This window comes from Ambystoma mexicanum, chromosome 13 (genome assembly GCF_040938575.1).
Source record: "Ambystoma mexicanum isolate Mex_15411 chromosome 13, UKY_AmexF1_1, whole genome shotgun sequence".
Classification (NCBI taxonomy): domain Eukaryota; kingdom Metazoa; phylum Chordata; class Amphibia; order Caudata; family Ambystomatidae; genus Ambystoma; species Ambystoma mexicanum.
In genome coordinates this window covers 764,842,333-764,863,415 of record NC_090938.1, presented here as the reverse complement: position 1 = coordinate 764,863,415, position 21,083 = coordinate 764,842,333, and positions in this window count along the sequence as shown.

The window sequence follows — 21,083 nt, the reverse complement described above, 5'->3', positions numbered from 1 at the left end:
GGTGATACATCCAGCAAGATAATATAGGATGCCTAGGGGAGATACCAAAGGCAGTGATACATCCAGCAAGATCATATAAGATGCCTAGGGGAGATACCAAAGGCAGTGATACATCCAGCAAGATCATTTAAGATGCCTAGGGGAGATACCAAAGGCAGTGATTCACCCAGCAAGATCATATAGGATGCCTAGGAGAGATACCAAAGGCAGTGATACATCCAGCAAGATCATATAAGATGCCTAGGAGAGATACCAAAGGCAGTGATACACCCAGCAAGATCATATAAGATGCCTAGGGGGGATACCAAAGGCAGTGATACATCCAGCAAGATCACATAGGATGCCTAGGAGAGATACCAAAGGCAGTGATACACCCAGCAAGATCACATAAGATGCCTAGGAGAGATACCAAAGGCAGTGATACACCCAGCAAGATCATATAAGATGCCTAGGGGAGATACCAAAGACAGTGATACATCCAGCAAGATAATATAAGATGCCTAGGGGAGATACCAAAGGCAGTGATACATCGAGCAAGATCATATAAGATGCCTAGGGGAGATACCAAAGGCAGTGACACACCCAGCAAGATAATATAAGAGGCCTAGGAGAGATACCAAAGGCAGTGATACACCCAGTAAGATCGTATAAGAAGCCTAGGGGAGATACCAAAGGAGGTGATACATCCAGCAAGATCATATAAGATGCCTAGGAGAGATACCAAAGGCAGTGATACACCCAGCAAGATCATGTAAGAAGCCTAGGGGAGATACCAAAGGAGGATATACATCCAGCAAGATCATATAAAATGCCTAGGAGAGATACCAAAGGCAGTGATACACCCAGCAAGATCATATAAGATGCCTAGGGGAGATACCAAAGGCGGTGATACATCCAGCAAGATAATATAAGATGCCTAGGAGAGATACCAAAGGCAGTGATACACCCAGCAAGATCATATAAGATGCCTAGGAGAGATACCAAAGGCAGTGATACATCCAGCAAAATAATATAATATGCCTAGGGGGGATACCAAAGGCAGTGATACACCCAGCAAGATCATATAAGAGGCCCAGGGGAGATACCAAAGGCGGTGATACGTCCAGCAAGATCATATAAGATGCCTAGGGGAGATACCAAAGGCAGTGATATGTCCAGCAAGATAATATAAGATGCCTAGGAGAGATACCAAAGGCAGTGATACAACCAGCAAGATCACATACAATGCCTAGGGGAGATACAAAAGGCAGTGATACACCCAGCAAGATCACATAGGATGCCTAGGGGAGATACCAAAGGCGGTGATACACCCAGCAAGATCATATAAGATGCCTAGGGGAGATACCAAAGGCGGTGATACATCCAGCAAGATCATATAAAATGCCTAGGGGAGATACCAAAGGCAGTGATACATCGAGCAAGATCATATAAAATGCCTAGGGGAGATACCAAAGGCAGTGATACATCCAGCAAGATCATTTAAGATGCCTAGGGGAGATACCAAAGGCAGTGATTCACCCAGCAAGATCATATAGGATGCCTAGGAGAGATACTAAAGGCAGTGATACACCCAGCAAGATCCTATAAGATGCCTAGGAGAGATACCAAAGGCAGTGATACATCCAGCAAGATCATATAAGATGCCTAGGAGAGATACCAAAGGCAGTGATACATCCAGCAAGATCATATAAGATGCCTAGGGGAGATACCAAAGGCAGTGATACACCCAGCAAGATCATATAAGATGCCTAGGAGAGATACCAAAGGCAGTGATACATCCAGCAAGATCATATAATATGCCTAGGGGGGATACCAAAGGCAGTGATACACCCAGCAAGATCATATAAGAAGCCTAGGGGGGATACCAAAGGCGGTGATACATCCAGCAAGATCATATAAGATGCCTAGGGGAGATACCAAAGGCAGTGATATGTCCAGCAAGATCATATAAGATGCCTAGGGAAGATACCAAAGGCAGTGATAAATCCAGCAAGATCAGATAGGATGCCTAGGGGAGATACCAAAGGCGGTAATACATCCAGCAATATCCTATAAGATGCCTAGGGCCGATACCAAAGGCGGTGATACATCCACCAAGATCCTACAAGATGCGTAGGGGAGATACCAAAGGCAGTGATACGTCCAGGCGGTGATACATCCAGCAAGATCACATAGGATGCCTAGGGGAGATACCAAAGGCAGTGATACACCCAGCAAGATAATATAAGATGCCTAGAGGAGATACCAAAGGCGGTGATACACCCAGCAAGATCATATAAGATGCCTAGGGGAGATACCAAAGACGGTGATACATCCAGCAAGATCATATAAGATGCCTAGGAGAGATACCAAAGGCAGTGATACATCCAGCAAGATCATATAAGATGCCTAGAGGAAATACCAAAGGCGGAGATACACCCAGCAAGATCATATAAGATGCCTAGGGGAGATACCAAAGATGGTGATACATCCAGCAAGATCATATAAGATGCCTAGGGGAGATACCAAAGGCAGTGATACACCCAGCAAGATCATATAGGATGCCTAGGAGAGATACCAAAGACGGTGATACATCCAGCAAAATCATATAAGATGCCTAGAGGAGATACCAAAGGCGGTGATACACCCAGCAAGATCATGTAAGATGCCTAGGGGAGATACCAAAGGCAGTGATACATCCAGCAAGATCATATAAGATGCCTAGAGGAGATACCAAAGGCGGTGATACACCCAGCAAGATCATATAAGATGCCTAGGGGAGATACCAAAGACGGTGATACATCCAGCAAGATCATATAAGATGCCTAGGAGAGATACCAAAGGCAGTGATACATCCAGCAAGATCATCTAAGATGCCTAGAGGAGATACCAAAGGCGGTGATACACCCAGCAAGATCATATAAGATGCCTAGGAGAGATACCAAAGGCGGTGATACATCCAGCAAGATCATATAAGATGCCTAGGAGAGATACAAAAGGCAGTGATATATCCAGCAAGATCATATAAGATGCCTAGGGGAGACACCAAAGGCAGTGATACACCCAGCAAGATCATATAGGATGCCTAGGAGAGACACCAAAGGCAGTGATACACCCAGCAAGATCACATAAGATGACTAGGGGAGATACCAAAGGCGGTGATACACCCAGCAAGATCATATAAAATGCCTAGGGGAGATACCAAAGGCGGTGATGCACCCAGCACGATAATATAAGATGCCTAGGAGAGATACCAAAGGCAGTGATACATCCAGCAAGATCATATAAGATGCCTAGGGGAGATAACAAAGGCAGTGATACATCCAGCAATATAATATAAGATGCCTAGGGGAGATACCAAAGGCAGTGATACGTCCAGCAAGATAATATAAGATGCCTAGGAGAGATACCAAAGGAGTGATACATCCAGCAAGATCATATAAGATGCCAAGGGGAGATACCAAAGGCGGTGATACATCGAGCAAGATCATATAAGATGCCAAGGGGAGATACCAAAGGTAGTGATACATCCAGCAAGATCATTTAAGATGCCTAGTGGAGCTAACAAAGGTGGCGATACACCCAGCAAGATCCTACAAGATTCCTAGGGGAGATACCAAAGGCAGAGATACATCGAGCAAGATCATATAAGATGCCTAGGGGAGATACCAAAGGCAGTGATACATCCAGCAAGATGATTTAAGATGCCTAGGAGAGATACCAAAGGCAGTGATACACCCAGTAAGATCGTATAAGAAGCCTAGGGGAGATACCAAAGGAGGTGATACATCCAGCAAGATCATATAAGATGCCTAGGAGAGATACCAAAGGCAGTGATACACCCAGCAAGATCATGTAAGAAGCCTAGGGGAGATACCAAAGGAGGATATACATCCAGCAAGATCATATAAAATGCCTAGGAGAGATACCAAAGGCAGTGATACACCCAGCAAGCTCATATAAGATGCCTAGGGGAGATACCAAAGGCGGTGATACATCCAGCAAGATAATATAAGATGCCTAGGGGAGATACCAAAGGCAGTGATACATCCAGCAAGATCATATAAGATGCCTAGGGGAGATACCAAAGGCAGTGATACATCCAGCAAGATCATTTAAGATGCCTAGGGGAGAAACCGAAGGCGGTGATACATCCAGCAAGATCATATAAGATGCCTAGGAGAGATACCAAAGGCAGTGATACACCCAGCAAGATCATATAAGATGCCTAGGAGAGATACCAAAGGCAGTGATACATCCAGCAAAATCATATAATATGCCTAGGGGGGATACCAAAGGCAGTGATACACCCAGCAAGATCATATAAGAGGCCCAGGGGAGATACCAAAGGCGGTGATACGTCCAGCAAGATAATATAAGATGCCTAGGAGAGATACCAAAGGCAGTGATACATCCAGCAAGATCATATAATATGCCTAGGGGGGATACCAAAGGCAGTGATACACCCAGCAAGATCATATAAGAAGCCTAGGGGGGATACCAAAGGCGGTGATACACCCAGCAAGATCATATAAGATGCCTAGGGGAGATACCAAAGGCGGTGATACATCCAGCAAGATCATATAAAATGCCTAGGGGAGATACCAAAGGCAGTGATACATCGAGCAAGATCATATAAAATGCCTAGGGGAGATACAAAAGGCAGTGATACACCCAGCAAGATCACATAGGATGCCTAGGGGAGATACCAAAGGCGGTGATACACCCAGCAAGATCATATAAGATGCCTAGGGGAGATACCAAAGGCGGTGATACATCCAGCAAGATCATATAAAATGCCTAGGGGAGATACCAAAGGCAGTGATACATCGAGCAAGATAATATAAGATTCCAAGGGGAGATACCAAAGGCGGTGATACATCGAGCAAGATCATATAAGATGCCAAGGGGAGATACCAAAGGTAGTGATACATCCAGCAAGATCATTTAAGATGCCTAGGGGAGCTAACAAAGGCGGCGATACACCCAGCAAGATCCTACAAGATTCCTAGGGGAGATACCAAAGGCAGAGATACATCGAGCAAGATCATATAAGATGCCTAGGGGAGATACCAAAGGCAGTGATACATCCAGCAAGATGATTTAAGATGCCTAGGAGAGATACCAAAGGCAGTGATACATCCAGCAAGATCATATAAGATGCCTAGGGGAGATAACAAAGGCAGTGATACATCCAGCAATATAATATAAGATGCCTAGGGGAGATACCAAAGGCAGTGATACGTCCAGCAAGATAATATAAGATGCCTAGGAGAGATACCAAAGGAGTGATACATCCAGCAAGATCATATAAGATGCCAAGGGGAGATACCAAAGGCGGTGATACATCGAGCAAGATCATATAAGATGCCAAGGGGAGATACCAAAGGTAGTGATACATCCAGCAAGATCATTTAAGATGCCTAGGGGAGCTAACAAAGGCGGCGATACACCCAGCAAGATCCTACAAGATTCCTAGGGGAGATACCAAAGGCAGAGATACATCGAGCAAGATCATATAAGATGCCTAGGGGAGATACCAAAGGCAGTGATACATCCAGCAAGATGATTTAAGATGCCTAGGAGAGATACCAAAGGCAGTGATACACCCAGCAAGATCATATAGGATGCCTAGGAGAGATACCAAAGGCAGTGATACACCCAGCAAGATCATATAGGATCCCTAGGGGAGATACCAAAGGCAGTGATACACCCAGCAAGATCATATAGGATGCCTAGGGGAGATACCAAAGGCAGTGATACACCCAGCAAGATCATATAGGATGCCTAGGGGAGATACCAAAGGCAGTGATACACCCAGCAAGATCATATAATATGCCTAGGGGGGATACCAAAGGCAGTGATACACCACGCAAGATCATATAAGAAGCCTAGGGGAGATACCAAAGGCGGTGATACATCCAGCAAGATCATATAAGATGCCTAGGGGAGATACCAAAGGCAGTGATATGTCCAGCAAGATCATAAAAGATGCCTAGGGGAGATACCAAAGGCAGTGATAAATCCAGCAAGATCACATAGGATGCCTAGGGGAGATACCAAAGGCGGTAATAAATCCAGCAATATCCTATAAGATGCCTAGGGCCGATACCAAAGGCGGTGATACATCCAGCAAGATCCTACAAGATGCGTAGGGGAGATACCGAAGGCAGTGATACGTCCAGGCGGTGATACATCCAGCAAGATCACATAGGATGCCTAGGGGAGATACCAAAGACAGTGATACACCCAGCAAGATAATATAAGATGCCTAGGAGAGATACCGAAGGCGGTGATACATCCAGCAAGATCATATAAGAAGCCTAGGGGAGATACCAAAGGCAGTGATACATCCAGCAAGATCATACAAGATGCCTAGGGGAGATACCAAATGTGGTGATACACCCAGCAAGATCATATAAGATGCCTAGGGGAGATACCAAAGGCGGTGATACATTCAGCAAGATCATATAAGAAGCCTAGGGGAGATACCAAAGGCGGTGATACATCCAGCAAGATCATATAAGAAGCCTAGGGGAGAAACCAAAGGCCGTGATACATCCAGCAAGATCATATAAGATGCCTAGTGGAGAAACCAAAGGCGGTGATACATCCAGCAAGATCATATAAGATGCCTAGTGGAGAAACCAAAGGCGGTGATACATCCAGCAAGATCATATAAGATGCCTAGGGGAGATACCAAAGGCAGTGATACATCCAGCAAGATCACATAAGATGCCTAGGGGAGATACCAAAGGTGGTGATACACCCAGCAATATCATATAAGATGCCTAGGGGAGATACCAAAGGCGGTGATACACCCAGCAAGATTATATAAGATCCCTAGGGGAAATACTAATGGCAGTGATAAATCGAGCAAAATCACATAGGATGCCTAGGAGAGATACCAAAGGTGGTGATACACCCAGCAAGATCATATAAAATGCCTAGGGGAGATACCAAAGGCGGTGATACATCCAGCAAGATCATATAAGATGCCTAGGGGAGATACCAAAGGTGGTGATACACCCAGCAAGATCATATAAAATACCTAGGGGAGATACCAAAGGCAGTGATACATCCAGCAAGATCATATAAGATGCCTAGGGGAGATACCAAATGCGGTGATACATCCAGCAAGATCATATAAGATGCCTAGCGGAGAAACCAAAGGCGGTGATACATCCAGCAAGATCATATAAGATGCCTAGGGGCGATACCAAAGGCGGTGATACACCCAGCAAGATCATATAAAATGCCTAGGAGAGATACCAAAGGCAGTGATAAATCCAGCAAGATCATATAAGATCCCTAGGGGAGATACCAAAGGCAGTGATAAATCCAGCAAGATCACATAGGATGCCTAGGGGAGATACCAAAGGCGGTAATACATCCAGCAATATCCTATAAGATGCCTAGGGCCGATACCAAAGGTGGTGATACATCCAGCAAGATCCTACAAGATGCGTAGGGGAGATACCAAAGGCAGTGATACATCCAGGCGGTGATACATCCAGCAAGATCACATCGGATGCCTAGGGGAGATACAAAAGGCAGTGATACACCCAGCAAGATAATATAAGATGCCTAGGAGAGATACCAAAGGCAGTGATACATCCAGCAAGATCATATAAGATGCCTAGGGTAGATACCAAAGACGGTGATACATCCAGCAAGATCATATAAGATGCCTAGGGAAGATACCAAAGGCAGTGATACACCCAGCAAGATCATATAGGATGCCTAGGAGAGATACCAAAGGCAGTGATACACCAAGCAAGATCACATAAGATGACTAGGGGAGATACCAAAGGCGGTGATACATCCAGCAAGATCATATAAGATGGCTAGGGGAGATACCAAAGGCGGTGATACACCCAGCAAGATCATATAAGATGCCTAGGGGAGATACCAAAGGACTGATACATCCAGCAAGATCATATAAGAAGCCTAGGGGAGAAACCAAAGGCGGTGATACATCCAGCAAGATCATATAAGATGCCTAGCGGAGAAACCAAAGGCGGTGATACATCCAGCAAGATCATATAAGATGCCTAGCGGAGATACCAAAGGCAGTGATACGATCAGGGGAGATACCAAAGGCAGTGATATGTCCAGCAAGATCATATAAGATGCCTAGGGGAGATACCAAAGGCAGTGATACACCCAGCAAGATCATATAAGATGCCTAGGGGAGATACCAAATGCGGTGATACACCCAGCAAGATCATATAAGATGCCTAGGGGAGATACCAAAGGCCTTGATACATCCAGCAAGATCATATAAGAAGCCTAGGGGAGAAACCAAAGGCCGTGATACATCCAGCAAGATCATATAAAATGCCTAGCGGAGAAACCAAAGGCGGTGATACATCCAGCAAGATCATATAAGATGCCTAGGGGAGATACCAAAGACGGTGATACATCCAGCAAGATCATATAAGATGCCTAGGAGAGATACCAAAGGCAGTGATACATCCAGCAAGATCATATAAGATGCCTAGGGGAGATACCAAAGGCAGTGATACGCCCAGCAAGATCATATAGGATGCCTAGGAGAGATACCAAAGGCAGTGATACACCCAGCAAGATCACATAACATGACTAGGGGAGATACCAAAGGCGGTGATACATCCAGCAAGATCATATAAGATGGCTAGGGGAGATACCAAAGGCGGTGATACACCCAGCAAGATCATATAAGATGCCTAGGGGAGATACCAAAGGCCTTGATACATCCAGCAAGATCATATAAGAAGCCTAGGGGAGAAACCAAAGGCGGTGATACATCCAGCAAGATCATATAAGATGCCTAGCGGAGAAACCAAAGGCGGTGATACATCCAGCAAGATCATATAAGATGCCTAGCGGAGATACCAAAGGCAGTGATACGATCAGGGGAGATACCAAAGGCAGTGATATGTCCAGCAAGATCACATAGGATGCCTAGGGGAGATACCAAAGGCGGTAATACATCCAGCAATATCCTATAAGATGCCTAGGGCCGATACCAAAGGTGGTGATACATCCAGCAAGATCCTACAAGATGCGTAGGGGAGATACCAAAGGCAGTGATACTTCCAGGCGGTGATACATCCAGCAAGATCACATAGGATGCCTATGGGAGATACCAAAGGCAGTGATACACCCAGCAAGATAATATAAGATGCCTAGAGGAGATACCAAAGGCGGTGATACACCCAGCAAGATCATATAAGATGCCAAGGGGAGATACCAAAGGCGGTGATACATCCAGCAAGATCATATAAGATGCCTAGCGGAGAAACCAAAGGCGGTGATACATCCAGCAAGATCATATAAGATGCCTAGCGGAGATACCAAAGGCAGTGATACGATCAGGGGAGATACCAAAGGCAGTGATACACCCAGTAAGATCATATAAGATTTCTAGGGGAGATACCAAAGGCAGTGATACACCCAGCAAGATCATATAAGATGCCTAGGGGAGATACCAAAGGCGGTGATACACCCAGCAAGATCATATAAGATGCCTAGGGGAGATACCAAAGGCCTTGATACATCCAGCAAGATCATATAAGAAGCCTAGGGGAGAAACCAAAGGCGGTGATACATCCAGCAAGATCATATAAGATGCCTAGCGGAGAAACCAAAGGCGGTGATACATCCAGCAAGATCATATAAGAAGCCTAGCGGAGATACCAAAGGCAGTGATACGATCAGGGGAGATACCAAAGGCAGTGATATGCCCAGCAAGATCATATAAAATGCCTAGGGGAGATGCCAAAGGCAGTGATATGTCCAGCAAGATCATATAAAATGCCTAGGGTAGACACCAAAGGCAGTGATACATCCAACAAGATCACATAAGATGCCTAGGGGAGATACCAAAGGCGGTGATACACCCAGCAAGATCATATAAGATGCCTAGGTGAGATACCAAAGGCCTTGATACATCCAGCAAGATCATATAAGATGCCTAGCGGAGAAACCAAAGGCGGTGATACATCCAGCAAGATCATATAAGATGCCTAGCGGAGAAACCAAAGGCGGTGATACATCCAGCAAGATCATATAAGATGCCTAGCGGAGATACCAAAGGCAGTGATAAGATCAGGGGAGATACCAAAGGCAGTGATATGTCCAGCAAGATCACATAGGATGCCTAGGGGAGATACCAAAGGCGGTAATACATCCAGCAATATCCTATAAGATGCCTAGGGCCGATACCAAAGGTGGTGATACATCCAGCAAGATCCTACAAGATGCATAGGGGAGATACCAAAGGAGGTGATACGTCCAGGCGGTGATACATCCAGCAAGATCACATAGGATGCCTAGGGGAGATACCAAAGGCAGTGATACACCCAGCAAGATAATATAAGATGCATAGAGGAGATACCAAAGGCGGTGATACACCCAGCAAGATCATGTAAGATGCCTAGGGGAGATACCAAAGGCGGTGATACATCCAGCAAGATCATATAAGATGCCTAGCGGAGAAACCAAAGGCGGTGATACATCCAGCAAGATCATATAAGATGCCTAGCGGAGAAACCAAAGGCGGTGATACATCCAGCAAGATCATATAAGATGCCTAGCGGAGATACCAAAGGCAGTGATACGATCAGGGGAGATACCAAAGGCAGTGATACACCCAGTAAGATCATATAAGATGCCTAGGGGAGATACCAAAGGCAGTGATACACCCAGCAAGATCATATAAGATGCCTAGGGGAGATACCAAAGGCGGTGATACACCCAGCAAGATCATATAAGATGCCTAGGAGAGATACCAAAGGCCTTGATACATCCAGCAAGATCATATAAGAAGCCTAGGGGAGAAACCAAAGGCGGTGATACATCCAGCAAGATCATATAAGATGCCTAGCGGAGAAACCAAAGGCGGTGATACATCCAGCAAGATCATATAAGAAGCCTAGCGGAGATACCAAAGGCAGTGATACGATCAGGGGAGATACCAAAGGCGGTGATATGTCCAGCAAGATCATATAAAATGCCTAGGGGAGATGCCAAAGGCAGTGATACATCCAGCAAGATCATATAGGATGCCTAGGGGAGATACCAAAGGCAGTGATACATCCAGCAAGATCACATAGGATGCCTATGGGAGATACCAAAGGCGGTAATACATCCAGCAATATCCTATAAGATGCCTAGGTGAGATACCAAAGGCCTTGATACATCCAGCAAGATCATATAAGAAGCCTAGGGGAGAAACCAAAGGCCGTGATACATCCAGCAAGATCATATAAAATGCCTAGCGGAGAAACCAAAGGCGGTGATACATCCAGCAAGATCATATAAGATGCCTAGGGGAGATACCAAAGACGGTGATACATCCAGCAAGATCATATAAGATGCCTAGGAGAGATACCAAAGGCAGTGATACATCCAGCAAGATCATATAAGATGCCTAGGGGAGATACCAAAGGCAGTGATACGCCCAGCAAGATCATATAGGATGCCTAGGAGAGATACCAAAGGCAGTGATACACCCAGCAAGATCACATAACATGACTAGGGGAGATACCAAAGGCGGTGATACATCCAGCAAGATCATATAAGATGGCTAGGGGAGATACCAAAGGCGGTGATACACCCAGCAAGATCATATAAGATGCCTAGGGGAGATACCAAAGGCCTTGATACATCCAGCAAGATCATATAAGAAGCCTAGGGGAGAAACCAAAGGCGGTGATACATCCAGCAAGATCATATAAGATGCCTAGCGGAGAAACCAAAGGCGGTGATACATCCAGCAAGATCATATAAGATGCCTAGCGGAGATACCAAAGGCAGTGATACGATCAGGGGAGATACCAAAGGCAGTGATATGTCCAGCAAGATCACATAGGATGCCTAGGGGAGATACCAAAGGCGGTAATACATCCAGCAATATCCTATAAGATGCCTAGGGCCGATACCAAAGGTGGTGATACATCCAGCAAGATCCTACAAGATGCGTAGGGGAGATACCAAAGGCAGTGATACTTCCAGGCGGTGATACATCCAGCAAGATCACATAGGATGCCTAGGGGAGATACCAAAGGCAGTGATACACCCAGCAAGATAATATAAGATGCCTAGAGGAGATACCAAAGGCGGTGATACACCCAGCAAGATCATATAAGATGCCAAGGGGAGATACCAAAGGCGGTGATACATCCAGCAAGATCATATAAGATGCCTAGCGGAGAAACCAAAGGCGGTGATACATCCAGCAAGATCATATAAGATGCCTAGCGGAGATACCAAAGGCAGTGATACGATCAGGGGAGATACCAAAGGCAGTGATACACCCAGTAAGATCATATAAGATTTCTAGGGGAGATACCAAAGGCAGTGATACACCCAGCAAGATCATATAAGATGCCTAGGGGAGATACCAAAGGCGGTGATACACCCAGCAAGATCATATAAGATGCCTAGGGGAGATACCAAAGGCCTTGATACATCCAGCAAGATCATATAAGAAGCCTAGGGGAGAAACCAAAGGCGGTGATACATCCAGCAAGATCATATAAGATGCCTAGCGGAGAAACCAAAGGCGGTGATACATCCAGCAAGATCATATAAGAAGCCTAGCGGAGATACCAAAGGCAGTGATACGATCAGGGGAGATACCAAAGGCAGTGATATGCCCATCAAGATCATATAAAATGCCTAGGGGAGATGCCAAAGGCAGTGATATGTCCAGCAAGATCATATAAAATGCCTAGGGTAGACACCAAAGGCAGTGATACATCCAACAAGATCACATAAGATGCCTAGGGGAGATACCAAAGGCGGTGATACACCCAGCAAGATCATATAAGATGCCTAGGTGAGATACCAAAGGCCTTGATACATCCAGCAAGATCATATAAGATGCCTAGCGGAGAAACCAAAGGCGGTGATACATCCAGCAAGATCATATAAGATGCCTAGCGGAGAAACCAAAGGCGGTGATACATCCAGCAAGATCATATAAGATGCCTAGCGGAGATACCAAAGGCAGTGATAAGATCAGGGGAGATACCAAAGGCAGTGATATGTCCAGCAAGATCACATAGGATGCCTAGGGGAGATACCAAAGGCGGTAATACATCCAGCAATATCCTATAAGATGCCTAGGGCCGATACCAAAGGTGGTGATACATCCAGCAAGATCCTACAAGATGCATAGGGGAGATACCAAAGGAGGTGATACGTCCAGGCGGTGATACATCCAGCAAGATCACATAGGATGCCTAGGGGAGATACCAAAGGCAGTGATACACCCAGCAAGATAATATAAGATGCATAGAGGAGATACCAAAGGCGGTGATACACCCAGCAAGATCATGTAAGATGCCTAGGGGAGATACCAAAGGCGGTGATACATCCAGCAAGATCATATAAGATGCCTAGCGGAGAAACCAAAGGCGGTGATACATCCAGCAAGATCATATAAGATGCCTAGCGGAGAAACCAAAGGCGGTGATACATCCAGCAAGATCATATAAGATGCCTAGCGGAGATACCAAAGGCAGTGATACGATCAGGGGAGATACCAAAGGCAGTGATACACCCAGTAAGATCATATAAGATGCCTAGGGGAGATACCAAAGGCAGTGATACACCCAGCAAGATCATATAAGATGCCTAGGGGAGATACCAAAGGCGGTGATACACCCAGCAAGATCATATAAGATGCCTAGGAGAGATACCAAAGGCCTTGATACATCCAGCAAGATCATATAAGAAGCCTAGGGGAGAAACCAAAGGCGGTGATACATCCAGCAAGATCATATAAGATGCCTAGCGGAGAAACCAAAGGCGGTGATACATCCAGCAAGATCATATAAGAAGCCTAGCGGAGATACCAAAGGCAGTGATACGATCAGGGGGGATACCAAAGGCGGTGATATGTCCAGCAAGATCATATAAAATGCCTAGGGGAGATGCCAAAGGCAGTGATACATCCAGCAAGATCATATAGGATGCCTAGGGGAGATACCAAAGGCAGTGATACATCCAGCAAGATCACATAGGATGCCTATGGGAGATACCAAAGGCGGTAATACATCCAGCAATATCCTATAAAATGCCTAGGGCCGATACCAAAGGTGGTGATACATCCAGTAAGATCCTACAAGATGCGTAGGGGAGATACCAAAGGCAGTGATACGTCCAGGCGGTGATACATCCAGCAAGATCACAGAGGATGCCTAGGGGAGATACCAAAGGCAGTGATACACCCAGCAAGAGAATATAAGATGCCTAGAGGAGATACCAAAGGCGGTGATACACCCAGCAAGATCATATAAGATGCCTAGGGGAGATACCAAAGGCGGTGATACATCCAGCAAGATCATATAAAATGCCTAGCGGAGAAACCAAAGGCGGTGATACATCCAGCAAGATCATATAAGATGCCTAACGGAGATACCAAAGGCAGTGATACGATCAGGGGAGATACCAAAGGCAGTGATACACCCAGCAAGATCATATAAGATGCCTAGGGGAGATACCAAAGGGGGTGATACATCCTGCAAGATCATATATGATGCCTAGGAGAGATACCAAAGGCGGTGATACACCCAGCAAGATCATATAAGATGCCTAGGGGAGATACCAAAGGCGGTGATACATCCAGCAAGATCATATAAGATGCCTAGGAGAGATACCAAAGGCGGTGATACACCCAGCAAGATCATATAAGATGCCTAGGGGAGATACCAAAGGCCTTGATACATCCAGCAAGATCATATAAGAAGCCTAGGGGAGAAACCAAAGGCGGTGATACATCCAGCAAGATCATATAAGATGCCTAGCGGAGAAACCAAAGGCGGTGATACATCCAGCAAGATCATATAAGAAGCCTAGCGGAGATACCAAAGGCAGTGATACGATCAGGGGAGATACCAAAGGCAGTGATATGCCCAGCAAGATCATATAAAATGCCTAGGGGAGATGCCAAAGGCAGTGATATGTCCAGCAAGATCATATAAAATGCCTAGGGTAGACACCAAAGGCAGTGATACATCCAACAAGATCACATAAGATGCCTAGGGGAGATACCAAAGGCGGTGATACACCCAGCAAGATCATATAAGATGCCTAGGTGAGATACCAAAGGCCTTGATACATCCAGCAAGATCATATAAGATGCCTAGCGGAGAAACCAAAGGCGGTGATACATCCAGCAAGATCATATAAGATGCCTAGCGGAGAAACCAAAGGCGGTGATACATCCAGCAAGATCATATAAGATGCCTAGCGGAGATACCAAAGGCAGTGATAAGATCAGGGGAGATACCAAAGGCAGTGATATGTCCAGCAAGATCACATAGGATGCCTAGGGGAGATACCAAAGGCGGTAATACATCCAGCAATATCCTATAAGATGCCTAGGGCCGATACCAAAGGTGGTGATACATCCAGCAAGATCCTACAAGATGCATAGGGGAGATACCAAAGGAGGTGATACGTCCAGGCGGTGATACATCCAGCAAGATCACATAGGATGCCTAGGGGAGATACCAAAGGCAGTGATACACCCAGCAAGATAATATAAGATGCATAGAGGAGATACCAAAGGCGGTGATACACCCAGCAAGATCATGTAAGATGCCTAGGGGAGATACCAAAGGCGGTGATACATCCAGCAAGATCATATAAGATGCCTAGCGGAGAAACCAAAGGCGGTGATACATCCAGCAAGATCATATAAGATGCCTAGCGGAGAAACCAAAGGCGGTGATACATCCAGCAAGATCATATAAGATGCCTAGCGGAGATACCAAAGGCAGTGATACGATCAGGGGAGATACCAAAGGCAGTGATACACCCAGTAAGATCATATAAGATGCCTAGGGGAGATACCAAAGGCAGTGATACACCCAGCAAGATCATATAAGATGCCTAGGGGAGATACCAAAGGCGGTGATACACCCAGCAAGATCATATAAGATGCCTAGGAGAGATACCAAAGGCCTTGATACATCCAGCAAGATCATATAAGAAGCCTAGGGGAGAAACCAAAGGCGGTGATACATCCAGCAAGATCATATAAGATGCCTAGCGGAGAAACCAAAGGCGGTGATACATCCAGCAAGATCATATAAGAAGCCTAGCGGAGATACCAAAGGCAGTGATACGATCAGGGGAGATACCAAAGGCGGTGATATGTCCAGCAAGATCATATAAAATGCCTAGGGGAGATGCCAAAGGCAGTGATACATCCAGCAAGATCATATAGGATGCCTAGGGGAGATACCAAAGGCAGTGATACATCCAGCAAGATCACATAGGATGCCTATGGGAGATACCAAAGGCGGTAATACATCCAGCAATATCCTATAAGATGCCTAGGGCCGATACCAAAGGTGGTGATACATCCAGTAAGATCCTACAAGATGCGTAGGGGAGATACCAAAGGCAGTGATACGTCCAGGCGGTGATACATCCAGCAAGATCACAGAGGATGCCTAGGGGAGATACCAAAGGCAGTGATACACCCAGCAAGATAATATAAGATGCCTAGAGGAGATACCAAAGGCGGTGATACACCCAGCAAGATCATATAAGATGCCTAGGGGAGATACCAAAGGCGGTGATACATCCAGCAAGATCATATAAAATGCCTAGCGGAGAAACCAAAGGCGGTGATACATCCAGCAAGATCATATAAGATGCCTAACGGAGATACCAAAGGCAGTGATACGATCAGGGGAGATACCAAAGGCAGTGATACACCCAGCAAGATCATATAAGATGCCTAGGGGAGATACCAAAGGCGGTGATACATCCTGCAAGATCATATAAGATGCCTAGGAGAGATACCAAAGGCGGTGATACACCCAGCAAGATCATATAAGATGCCTAGGGGAGATACCAAAGGCGGTGATACATCCAGCAAGATCATATAAGATGCCTAGGAGAGATACCAAAGGCGGTGATACACCCAGCAAGATCATATAAGATGCCTAGGGGAGATACCAAAGGCGGTGATACATCCAGCAAGATCATATAAGATGCCTAGGAGAGATACCAAAGGCAGTGATACACCCAGCAAGATCATATAAGATGCCTAGGAGAGATACCAAAGGCAGTGATACATCCAGCAAAATCATATAATATGCCTAGGGGGGATACCAAAGGCAGTGATACACCCAGCAAGATCATATAAGAGGCCCAGGGGAGATACCAAAGGCGGTGATACGTCCAGCAAGATAATATAAGATGCCTAGGAGAGATACCAAAGGCAGTGATACATCCAGCAAGATCATATAATATGCCTAGGGGGGATACCAAAGGCAGTGATACACCCAGCAAGATCATATAAGAAGCCTAGGGGGGATACCAAAGGCGGTGATACACCCAGCAAGATCATATAAGATGCCTAGGGGAGATACCAAAGGCGGTGATACATCCAGCAAGATCATATAAAATGCCTAGGGGAGATACCAAAGGCAGTGATACATCGAGCAAGATCATATAAAATGCCTAGGGGAGATACAAAAGGCAGTGATACACCCAGCAAGATCACATAGGATGCCTAGGGGAGATACCAAAGGCGGTGATACACCCAGCAAGATCATATAAGATGCCTAGGGGAGATACCAAAGGCGGTGATACATCCAGCAAGATCATATAAAATGCCTAGGGGAGATACCAAAGGCAGTGATACATCGAGCAAGATAATATAAGATGCCAAGGGGAGATACCAAAGGCGGTGATACATCGAGCAAGATCACATAAGATGCCAAGGGGAGATACCAAAGGTAGTGATACATCCAGCAAGATCATTTAAGATGCCTAGGGGAGCTAACAAAGGCGGCGATACACCCAGCAAGATCCTACAAGATTCCTAGGGGAGATACCAAAGGCAGAGATACATCGAGCAAGATCATATAAGATGCCTAGGGGAGATACCAAAGGCAGTGATACATCCAGCAAGATGATTTAAGATGCCTAGGAGAGATACCAAAGGCAGTGATACATCCAGCAAGATCATCTAAGATGCCTAGGGGAGATAACAAAGGCAGTGATACATCCAGCAATATAATATAAGATGCCTAGGGGAGATACCAAAGGCAGTGATACGTCCAGCAAGATAATATAAGATGCCTAGGAGAGATACCAAAGGAGTGATACATCCAGCAAGATCATATAAGATGCCAAGGGGAGATACCAAAGGCGGTGATACATCGAGCAAGATCATATAAGATGCCAAGGGGAGATACCAAAGGTAGTGATACATCCAGCAAGATCATTTAAGATGCCTAGGGGAGCTAACAAAGGCGGCGATACACCCAGCAAGATCCTACAAGATTCCTAGGGGAGATACCAAAGGCAGAGATACATCGAGCAAGATCATATAAGATGCCTAGGGGAGATACCAAAGGCAGTGATACATCCAGCAAGATGATTTAAGATGCCTAGGAGAGATACCAAAGGCAGTGATACACCCAGCAAGATCATATAGGATGCCTAGGAGAGATACCAAAGGCAGTGATACACCCAGCAAGATCATATAGGATCCCTAGGGGAGATACCAAAGGCAGTGATACACCCAGCAAGATCATATAGGATGCCTAGGGGAGATACCAAAGGCAGTGATACACCCAGCAAGATCATATAGGATGCCTAGGGGAGATACCAAAGGCAGTGATACACCCAGCAAGATCATATAATATGCCTAGGGGGGATACCAAAGGCAGTGATACACCACGCAAGATCATATAAGAAGCCTAGGGGAGATACCAAAGGCGGTGATACATCCAGCAAGATCATATAAGATGCCTAGGGGAGATACCAAAGGCAGTGATATGTCCAGCAAGATCATATAAGATGCCTAGGGGAGATACCAAAGGCAGTGATAAATCCAGCAAGATCACATAGGATGCCTAGGGGAGATACCAAAGGCGGTAATAAATCCAGCAATATCCTATAAGATGCCTAGGGCCGATACCAAAGGCGGTGATACATCCAGCAAGATCCTACAAGATGCGTAGGGGAGATACCAAAGGCAGTGATACGTCCAGGCGGTGATACATCCAGCAAGATCACATAGGATGCCTAGGGGAGATACCAAAGGCAGTGATACACCCAGCAAGATAATATAAGATGCCTAGGAGAGATACCGAAGGCGGTGATACATCCAGCAAGATCATATAAGAAGCCTAGGGGAGATACCAAAGGCAGTGATACATCCAGCAAGATCATACAAGATGCCTAGGGGAGATACCAAATGTGGTGATACACCCAGCAAGATCATATAAGATGCCTAGGGGAGATACCAAAGGCGGTGATACATCCAGCAAGATCATATAAGAAGCCTAGGGGAGATACCAAAGGCGGTGATACATCCAGCAAGATCATATAAGAAGCCTAGGGGAGAAACCAAAGGCCGTGATACATCCAGCAAGATCATATAAGATGCCTAGTGGAGAAACCAAAGGCGGTGATACATCCAGCAAGATCATATAAGATGCCTAGTGGAGAAACCAAAGGCGGTGATACATCCAGCAAGATCATATAAGATGCCTAGGGGAGATACCAAAGGCAGTGATACATCCAGCAAGATCACATAAGATGCCTAGGGGAGATACCAAAGGTGGTGATACACCCAGCAATATCATATAAGATGCCTAGGGGAGATACCAAAGGCGGTGATACACCCAGCAAGATTATATAAGATCCCTAGGGGAAATACTAATGGCAGTGATAAATCGAGCAAAATCACATAGGATGCCTAGGAGAGATACCAAAGGTGGTGATACACCCAGCAAGATCATATAAAATGCCTAGGGGAGATACCAAAGGCGGTGATACATCCAGCAAGATCATATAAGATGCCTAGGGGAGATACCAAAGGTGGTGATACACCCAGCAAGATCATATAAAATACCTAGGGGAGATACCAAAGGCAGTGATACATCCAGCAAGATCATATAAGATGCCTAGGGGAGATACCAAATGCGGTGATACATCCAGCAAGATCATATAAGATGCCTAGCGGAGAAACCAAAGGCGGTGATACATCCAGCAAGATCATATAAGATGCCTAGGGGCGATACCAAAGGCGGTGATACACCCAGCAAGATCATATAAAATGCCTAGGAGAGATACCAAAGGCAGTGATAAATCCAGCAAGATCATATAAGATCCCTAGGGGAGATACCAAAGGCAGTGATAAATCCAGCAAGATCACATAGGATGCCTAGGGGAGATACCAAAGGCGGTAATACATCCAGCAATATCCTATAAGATGCCTAGGGCCGATACCAAAGGTGGTGATACATCCAGCAAGATCCTACAAGATGCGTAGGGGAGATACCAAAGGCAGTGATACATCCAGGCGGTGATACATCCAGCAAGATCACATCGGATGCCTAGGGGAGATACAAAAGGCAGTGATACACCCAGCAAGATAATATAAGATGCCTAGGAGAGATACCAAAGGCAGTGATACATCCAGCAAGATCATATAAGATGCCTAGGGTAGATACCAAAGACGGTGATACATCCAGCAAGATCATATAAGATGCCTAGGGAAGATACCAAAGGCAGTGATACACCCAGCAAGATCATATAGGATGCCTAGGAGAGATACCAAAGGCAGTGATACACCAAGCAAGATCACATAAGATGACTAGGGGAGATACCAAAGGCGGTGATACATCCAGCAAGATCATATAAGATGGCTAGGGGAGATACCAAAGGCGGTGATACACCCAGCAAGATCATATAAGATGCCTAGGGGAGATACCAAAGGACTGATACATCCAGCAAGATCATATAAGAAGCCTAGGGGAGAAACCAAAGGCGGTGATACATCCAGCAAGATCATATAAGATGCCTAGCGGAGAAACCAAAGGCGGTGATACATCCAGCAAGATCATATAAGATGCCTAGCGGAGATACCAAAGGCAGTGATACGATCAGGGGAGATACCAAAGGCAGTGATATGTCCAGCAAGATCATATAAGATGCCTAGGGGAGATACCAAAGGCAGTGATACACCCAGCAAGATCATATAAGATGCCTAGGGGAGATACCAAATGCGGTGATACACCCAGCAAGATCATATAAGATGCCTAGGGGAGATACCAAAGGCCTTGATACATCCAGCA